At 32.5% G+C, this 9,927-nt stretch overlaps 1 protein-coding gene across 3 annotated transcripts in view; it reads left to right on the top strand.

Annotated features, from left to right (window-relative positions):
* The first annotated feature begins 2,102 nt into the window (after window positions 1-2,102).
* The window catches only part of LOC143229212 (XK-related protein 6-like), a 49,368-nt gene continuing 41,543 nt past the window's right edge, over window positions 2,103-9,927 (top strand). Inside the window, exon 1 of one of the 3 annotated variants that reach the window (XM_076461209.1) lies at window positions 2,103-2,224. The gene's annotated coding sequence lies outside the window, so the exon portion shown is untranslated. The other 2 variants (XM_076461207.1, XM_076461206.1) reach the window with 2 other exon arrangements.

Below are 9,927 nucleotides of genomic sequence, written 5' to 3'. Positions count from 1 at the left end.
GGGTGATGTCATAAAAATAGGTAATTTTATAAAATCAAGACCGCTCAATGCGAGGATCTTCAGTTTACTCTGCGAAGATATGGGAAATGTGCATAAAAATTTGCTGCTTCACACTGAAGTTTGATGGCTTTCTTGGGGAAAAGCGCTTGCTCAGTTTACGAACTGCGTGAGGAGACAGGTTTCTTTTTATCTGAACGCCAATTTGAGCTTGCATACAAATTAAGGGACAAATGCTTGATACAGAAAGAGGCTTGCTTTTCAAACGTATTTGCCTATCTAAATGAAGAGAATGCTACAATGCAGGGTACTAGGGTAACGTACTTCAAAGCTCAGAGTTAAATGAAAGCACTTCAACGTAAGCTAAATCTTTGGGGTGAATGTATACTTATGGAAAACTTAGTTGCTGCAAAAATCTCAGTGGTTTTTTACTTATGAATGAAATTTTCTTAAGTGAAGATGCAAACGTTTAAGTCCTGCAGCACCTATCTAATTTGAGTACAACTACTAGGGAGTACTTCCCTCCTCATTTAGAAAAATTACTGTAGATTCAAAATCTCTTTGTTGACTCTGCAAATACCAACGATTTGCCTTTGAAAGAGAAAGAACATCTTATAGAAATTTCAACTGATTACACCCTAAAACAAAATTTCAGCAGGAAGAAATTACACAGTTTTGGATTCACATGGCTATGGAATACCCTAAAATAAGTAACAGAACTTTGAAAATTTTGATGCGTTTTCCAACAACATATCTTTGTGAACAAACATTTTCACTGTATACAGCTTCAAAGACCAAATTTAGAAACAGTTTAAATATTGAAGATGATTTGTTCTTACAGGTAACAACCATAACTCCAAATATTGAACTACTTTGTGAACAAAAGTAAGCCTATCCGAGCCACTAATAAACAAATAAGTACACTGTACTTTTACTGATATAAATTTTGCAAGCAGAAAATTTTGAACAAGTAAGTAGAATTAAATTTTTTTAATATTGATATTTTTAATTAATTTATATTTTAAAAGCTTGAAGTAAACTTTACCTAGTGCTAGTGACCGATTGTTCCTATTCTTAGTGTATTTTTTTTATTAAAGCTCAGGAATATTTTTTTTTTCCTTTCTGATGTGAAGCTCCGCAGGTCTGAAAAGTTTGGGAGCCCCTGGTTTAAGAAATAGTTCTGGTGACTCAAAAGTAAATATGGTGGCTTATAATAGTTGATATTTTGTTGCGATACTCGTGGTGGGCACAAGCAGTTAACGCATCGTATATCTATACCTATTCACACAAACAAATTAACTTTAAGTGGCATTTTTTACGTTCAATACAATTAGTATTTAAGGTGATTATAGTATAAGTGAAATTTTTATAACCACCACAAGTATGTGGTTGTTACAGTGAATTATTCATTTTGAATACGCTGGACGCAGTTTTAAAAAAAGAACTTAAATATAGGCTTTGTTTACTGGATTTGGCTGCTATTGTAATATTCACAACTGTTACGGAAAAGTTTCGTTCTTATTCAATATTTACATATTCAGTTTTCTCTTGATTTTTTTTGTTATGTTATTTGATGCTTTTCATGTGCAGTATTTGAAATGTATTGGACAATTCATTGCTTTTACAGTAATTATTGTGTGTGAGGCGTGTTAGAAGATCTATTAATTTGTGCTTAAGATTTAAGAAAATGTTAATTGATGCAGGTTGAACCTGTGGTAAATCATGATATTTCAGAACTGGCAAACTACGTTCGAATCTATGCTATACCACAAAATATTTAACACACTTTAAGACGTGGCTGTATTGCAACAATGGCAGTTAATCAATTGGCATGCCTAAAAGGTAGTAGAGTAATGCAACATGACTGGCTACCTTTCTTCTGGTCTGTAGGATCAATACTCCAACATTTTTGACGGTGGCAGATAGTCCATGTAGCTTTGACATAAATACAAAATATAGATACTTAAATTTTATCACTGTTTTCTAGGCTTTTCTTTTGATGAAACAGTTTGGCTCATATTTTAAAACATAGAAAGTTAGCGATTTATTACATATCAATAAACCTAAAAATTTGTTTTACAAATTACGTAAACTGCTATGTTTTAGTTATGTCTCAGTCTGATTTTCAACCTGAAAAAACAAAACACCATTTTAGATACGTCTTCTTTTTTTCCTTTTTTTAAAAAATCACTTGCCTCACTGCCCACCCCAACTGACGTATTGGACGGTAAGTTGTGTAGACAAAATGTATTTCTGAAATGCTGCTTTTATATGTGTCTGATTTCGAATACGCAATAGAGAAATTAAAACATGGAGTGTTACAAACGTGTGCAGTTCCTGTTATTTCGTTTTCGATTTTTATTGTGTGGTTATTTGTTTGAAAGCTTAGCAAGGCTGGTTGTCAGAGCACTCGATTTCTAATTTGCGTGTCGTTGGTTCGAATCTCGTCGTCAAACATGTCACGTTCTCAGCCATGGAATCGTCATAATGTGATGATTAAGCCCAAGTGTTGGCGGTGAGTAGTGTTGATTAACTGTTGTTCCACTTGTCATTTCTATTAGCCCTCGGAGATGAAAGGAAAGCTAACTTCAGCTCTGTTTTACTGCTGAAGTGGTGCATTGGTAAATTAGTTCGGGAACTGTGATGTTTTGGGTGTTTTTTTTTCATTAAGAAATTTTCATAAAAATAATAAGGGAACTTCGAATTGATTGTATCAGGTAAAGTATTCAATTAAAATGGTGTACAATTGGATATAACTTATTGTGTTAAACTGTATTTAAAATAAAAATATTTAGTTAATATATTGTGTCATGCGTTTTTTGGTTTAGGCCTACATCCTTTGAAATTTGAACTGAGAACTGAAGTACTAAACAAGAAAACATTAACCATGATTAAGATTAATTACCAGTATTAGTATTAAAGTAGTATTGATTTTACTAGTATTAGTTTAAAGTGAATTAAAGCGAGCTTTCCCAAACTCCAGACTTAATCGCAGAGAAATAATGTAGGTATTATGCACAAAAACATACTCGCTACGCACCATAAACTTCGATAAAGCTTACATTTCGTTGTTTTACTTTTAACTTAATAGTTATGTAAACTTTAAGTAACAAAACAAGTTGTTAAATGTTTTTGTAAATATTTCTAAAATTTAAATTATTAAATATGTACATATCAAAATTTTCCTTACGAGTTTCTTACAGGTAGAGTGTTGCTAGGATTTATTAGTATTAATTGACGTGGTTGTTCGTGAAAACTGTTACTAGCAATAGTACAAATACTACACTAGTGGTTATGAAATGATGAACAGCATGCTAACAATAGTAACAAGGTTCATAATTTAATGTAGAATCAAGTGAGTCATGATAATTAGATTTAAGAGTCTAGTACCAACTGGTGTACTTTGTAAGTTGTAATCTTTCTCAGTCTAGTACTCTGATACATTGACAGTGGTAGAGCCTTATAAGGTGTATAGGAAACAAACATAATTCTTGTATGCTATGATCCTAAAGTTTGTAATGGCTATTAAAGTTGTAACACTTTTATAAACGTACAGTACACCAGGGTATGACCCATCAAAAATGACTGAGAAAATTCCTACCCATCCCACAGTATACTCTAACCTTACATTTCACAGATAACTAAAATAAATAAATTTTGCAAAATCAACTTAACCAAAGAAGCATAAAAGTACAGTCAAATGTTGGTAAATTCTTTTGTGAGCCAGTCAAAATTAAGATCGTTTATGAAATTAATTTGTGGTGTATTCATATAAAACATATTGGTAAAATTAGGTATATTAACAACTTCTAATATATGGAAAAGCCAGTGCATTTTGGTGACACGACCTTTCAGCAGTGGCTTTCATGTCATGTTGTTTTGCGACAACAGTATACATTGTATTGTTGTTAGTCTAGGCATTGAACATATAAAATAAAATGTATAAACAACAAAACTGGAAAAAACAATCCAGTAACAGCTTACAAAAATGCAATAAATACAAAGAAATCTACATTTATTATTTGTGCATGTAATGATATGGATATATACAACTTTAAAACTAGATAATATATGAAGTTTTTCACCAAAATATATATTTGTTAAATATGTTTGTGTGAAAGATTATGTCATTAAGGAAAATATAGGCAACAAAGTAATGGACCCACAAGCTGTATTGGGTGTAAATTTTGTTTTAGTTCAAAGAAAAATGTCATGATACTTAATGTTTTCTTGTGCTTTCAAAATTACATTTTTCTGTATGTTTGAGGGTTACATTTTTATAATACAAAAATTATACCTAAGTGTCACACAAATTTTTTTGTACATGAATAATTTATCAGTATGGCAATTTTTATGATTTTTACAATACTTTTAGGTGTATTTGATTTTTATTATATTCTTTTAATTTATTAGGTGCTAAACAGTGTTATTAGTGAAATTTGCTAATTGATTAATTGTTGGGCTCAATAATTAACTACATTCCACACATCAGTTATTTGCACATGACCCTTGAATAGTTGAAATCATAGAAAAATGTTAATGTTTGAAAATATTATTCACCTCTAGACAACTTACTGTTGTTATCTTGCACACATACAAGTTTCTGCACATGTCATAAGTTTACACATTTCTACGTGTGTTGTGCCAGCCTGTGATGTTTTCATCATAATGATTTAGCTCTTCATCAGTAGCAGGGAGAAACACACTCCTTGTGTAGTAATTCCCAAGAACACTAGCAAATAACCATAGGTTCACTCTTTTCTTGACAATGTCTGTGTTTGCCTACTATCCCTTTTTTCATGACTATTGTTTCCTTTCACCGTCAATCCTTAGATTGTGTGAATTCTTCTTCAGCTCTGTCTCTACTTTTGATATTCCACCCTCTCTTTCCTTTGACTTACCCTCTTTCTTCTGATCCTCAATGTCTCTGCAAAATCTTCCTGGAAGATTTCTTGCTTCCTTTACCAGGTGGGCTCAATTCTTTCTTTTTAGTCTTCATACAATAATGGTTTTCTTATTGTAGGCTCTTTACTTTTCTTCTTCAACTTTCATTGTTACAGTGATGCCATTTTTCCCAAGGGGAGAAGTTATCAGATCTTCCATCCTCTTGGAGTTCTAGTCTCCAAGGAAACAATTTCTACTTGTTGACATTCTGGAGATAGCTGCAGGTCTTAGGCTTGCTAAAACCTTTGGTTACAGTTTTCAGGTCATCTTTCAATGTTCTGTATCTAACATTGCATGTCAGGGAGGTATCCACTTTCAAAACCTGTTCTTTACTCTCTTTTTTTTTTTTTTGTCCTAGTCTCATTTATTTGAACAACTGTCAGCCATTGCTAGCTAACATCACAGAAGTTACAATGACAAGGTGCACATGCATTCTGGTTACCATAATTAAGAATATCGGACTGGCCATTACAAAGTGACCTGGTATTGAATTTTTGGTTTTTGAATTTCACGCAAAGCTACACAAGGGCTATATGTGCTAGCTGTCCCTAATTTTACAGTGTGAGACTAGAGAGAAGACAGCTAGTCATCAGCACCCACCACCAACACTTGGGCTACTCTTTTATCAATGAATAGTGGGATTGATTGTCACATTATGAAGCCCCCATGGCTGAAAGGGTGAGCACGTTTGGTGTGACAGGATTTGAACTCGTGACTCTCAGATTACGAATCAACTGCCTTAACCCACCTGGCCATGCCGGTCCTCAAAGTGACCTGTCTTGGCTGTGTGTTAGTAGATAAATATTTTGTAAAATACAGTCACATTTCAGTTATAATTCATTATACATGTATATACATTATTACTGTTTTCAAATAAGTTTTAAACTTTTCTAAAATTGTAGAACTGTAAGTAAATAACTATAGCAAACAGTTGTATCTTCTAGTTACAACAACCTTTGTACTTATTTGCTGCTAGCTGTGAGCTGCTAAGTATTAGAATTTTGCATGTGGAGGATGTGAAACAAAACTTTTTAGGTCTTAAATATACATTTAAATAATCAAAAAGTCATAAATAACTATTATATTGATACCATGTAATTCCACTATAATTTACCAAGCTCAGCAACTAAGCTGTATTTGAATCTAAAGAAGTGAAATTTTAAGCAGATTAAAGACTCAACCTACTTTCTTGAAATCTTTTTATGAAAGAAGGAAATGACATCATACTAGTTGAAATTGGCTGAGTAAGCCACTAGAGGTATGTGCTGAGCTTTTGATTGGTTCTTTCCATATCATAGAAAGAATTAAGTGTATATAAAAAGAGGTGAGTGGGGCCACTGTGCTTCATTTAGTAAATGAACAATGTATCAGCAAATAGAAAAGATAACAGGTTATTATTTTATATTCTAACTTATCAGTATTGGTATTTTGGGTTCCTAATTTGTATGGAGCTATAGACTATATTTTGATGTCACAAACATCTAATTTGAATCAGTGCTGCATTCAACATACCTAATTTGTATGAAATTATAGAATTTATATTTTGACAAACTAGTACTGCATTTAACACACCACATGACATACAAAAATCAGTATGTAGGTGTATTTTTTAATATCTACTTGTAAATTAAGAAATTGTCTAATGTGTAATAATAAAAGTTGAATTATAATCTACAATTTGACACCAACTTTATAAACCTAAATGCATAAAATAGTCATTCAGTTAAATTATGAATGCAAGACAACAAATGCAAGGATGGCTTTTGACTCACAACCATTGGAAAAACCTGTTTCAATAGAGTTAACCAGTTAAGTTTGTTAACTTACCTATTTGGCATATTCATATTTGGTTAACTTACATTGAACACTATCATGTCACCTGTCAAATTAGGCATAGCATAGCCTGTTTTGCCTCTTTTCTCAATGGTGGTGATCTTGCACACTAACACGTTCTTCTCTCCTTACTTATTTTATTGGGGAATTTCATATGTTTCTTATTTTTGTCTCTTTCAGGTCACTTTTCTAGTATGGTGAGTTTTGTATGTTAATTTTCTTTTCCAACTCATTCAATGATCTAATTTTTGATCTCCATGTCCCTTCCACATTTACGTACCATTCCTTTCAAAGACATCCAACAACAACAACAAAAGAAGAGGAGACAAAAAACACACACATATACAAAAAGAACTAAAAATTTGTGCAAGTAAACATAAAATTTATTATGTTTCATATCACTGGATCTTTGTTTTGTAGCCAGTATTACCTTCCCCCAAATCCTCATTAAGCAATATAGTAAGGAAAGTAGTAGGGCTAGGGTGTTACATGTAAATGTAGTACAGGACATTCTTTAATAATATTATCAAGCAGTTCCCAGTAGATATTTCTAGTTGGATGAAGTTGGATTTGCCTCAGGATACAGTTGAGGGCTCATTTTCCCTCCATCTGTTGCTGTGTATCTCATTTGATTATGATAGAATAGTCTAAAGTCCTTGCCTTGGTACATATTTGAACCAGCACTGAATTTTTCTAATATCCTTTGGTTTACTATCTCACTTCAAAAAAAATATTGAGTGAAAAATATTCCCTGCTTGAGAAGAATGTGATATTGTGTGTTGTTCCAATATGTGACTCCTGTCACACATAATGGATTTTCCATTTATTTTACTACTGCAGACAGGAGCTCATCTTTCTCATTGATAAATGAATGCTTCTTCTCCATCTTTAGTCAGTGTTGGAATTTAGCTCATAGTAATGCAAATAATTAAGTAATATTTCTGAAATTAGAAGTTTTGTTTTTTAAATATGTATTTCAATTAGATACTTACCTCATTGTACCACTTTTCAACCTTTTTCCAAACTTCCAGTGCATTTTGTTTGCCTTGTCAAGAAAGAGCTAATGAACATTTGCTTGTGTTTATTGTAATTAATGTGCATGGAAGATGTGTTTCCCTCCTACTGGTGAAGGGCTACAGTATTATGATGGATTATGTCAAAGGCTGGTACGTTACATATGGACATGTTTTTTTAGGAGTGGGAATTTGTTTATGCTTGTGGTCTGTTCAGGAAATTCCACAGCAGTTGCTTGCAAATTAATACCCATTAGTAGTGTAGGGAGGTAAGTATTTAGGTAAGAAAACTGTTAACATTGGATACACTGAGTTTAATTAAATATTTTTTTGTGTCTTAGCATTAATTGTTTAAGTCAAACTTTAAATTAATGGAAAATAATGGTGTTTTGATTACTTGGATATAGTAGAAAACAGCAAAAGTTTAATAATAATTTCAATTAATCAGTTAATGTCACATAAAATAACTGATTAATTGTCATTATGACAAATGACATGAAACTAATTAACTAGTCTTTCTGATTATTACTCTTTTGGTTATACCAACAGTGCGGTAATTAAAGTTATTATTAAATTAATTTCACGAAAATAATCAACTCATTGAAATTAGTGTTTCCTTTATTACTGTTTTGATTATTCCACCTGTACAAGTAATCAATATACTGCCATTATGATTTCTCATTATCTTTGATTAAATCAGATTTGTTCAACTTAATCATTGTCATCATTTAATACAATTAATAAATTAATAAAAAATGGAGTTTCTGTGACAAATGCTTTCCTTTGCATGTGCATGTAGGATAGCTATAAGTTCTTTCCTTTTGAATGTGTACATTCTGCCAAAGAGACTTGCAAGTCACAAGCTTTCTGAAAATTTTCACATAATCTTACATGAAATCATGTGATATTGCTGCATTATAGAGTGCAACATGCCTTATGCATTGAGTCCCTCTACTTTTGCACTTGTTTATTCTCGTCGTTTTCATCAGCAGTTCAGAGCATTGTTGTGAGTTAAGTTTGCTGACTTATGTGAAATTTTCAGTTTTCGCTTGAGTTTATTATATTCAACATGAATTCACATTTTAATTTGACTACTTTTAATGCTGATGTAACTGAAGAATCTTGTAACAGAGAACAAATTGCCACTATTTTTAACGGAAGTTCTTTAGCTGTGGAATATGTATCTTCTATCACATGGTTGAGTCTATCATGCAACTGGGATTCTGAGCTCCCATTCCTTTCTTTCAACTGAAAATAAATTCAAGAACCATTTTCTACCTCCAGTTTTACATTGAGAACTACTTTATCTGTTGAATTACATTGTCAGGCTTCTGCTGATGTGTTTCACCTTATTTCTCAGGTACATGTAGTTACTTATCTTACTCTATTGTCTTTTAACTTTTCACAACTTTGTAGTCTCTCTCTTCCTTATTTGCAGCTAAATATATCTGCTCTGGCACTGTCACTGCTGTGCCTGTTCCATACATGGACTATGTTCCTGTATTCAAGGCTCAGCTCCGTGCCAGTATTCGAGTGAGCAACACGAAAACAAGCTTTTCCAAATAAAACCTGTTATTGGACTTTGGCCATCTTGCTTCCATAAGGATTGGAAAGAGGAAGTTGTTCTAACTAGACTACGCATTGGTCACAGGTTTTAACTCATTGTTTTCTTTTATCTGGAACTGATGCACCAGTGTATAAACATGTTCTGTCCCAAGGTTTGTCCATAACATTAGAAAGTGTTATTGGTGATGGTGACACTGTCCACCTTGGTAATGTTTTTAGTTTTTTTAAGGCCATTAATCTTTTTAATCCCATTTTTTGTTTTTTAATTTACGCTTTAGACCTTTTTTAATGTGATTCCCTTTTAAGAATCAAAACCCATCTAGTTTGATATGAAATTAGAAAATGGCCGTAACGCTAAATAACTCAAAATCAGGACTGGAAAGGCCAACTTCAGGTGACTAACACTGCTGTTTGAACTACCCGTTAGTTATTCTGATGAGTTATAATTAACATTTTGCTACAAGTCATTTAAAACTTTTATTACTTTACTTTTTGAAAATTGCCATAATGTTAAATAACTCAGAACCAGGACTGGAAAGGCCAACTTCAGGTGACTGATGGTGATTTTGTACTT

Source organism: Tachypleus tridentatus, chromosome 10, assembly GCF_004210375.1.
Source record: "Tachypleus tridentatus isolate NWPU-2018 chromosome 10, ASM421037v1, whole genome shotgun sequence".
In the NCBI taxonomy this organism is placed as follows: domain Eukaryota; kingdom Metazoa; phylum Arthropoda; class Merostomata; order Xiphosura; family Limulidae; genus Tachypleus; species Tachypleus tridentatus.
Note: the sequence above shows the minus strand (reverse complement) of the source record. Positions and strands in the feature narration are given on the sequence as shown.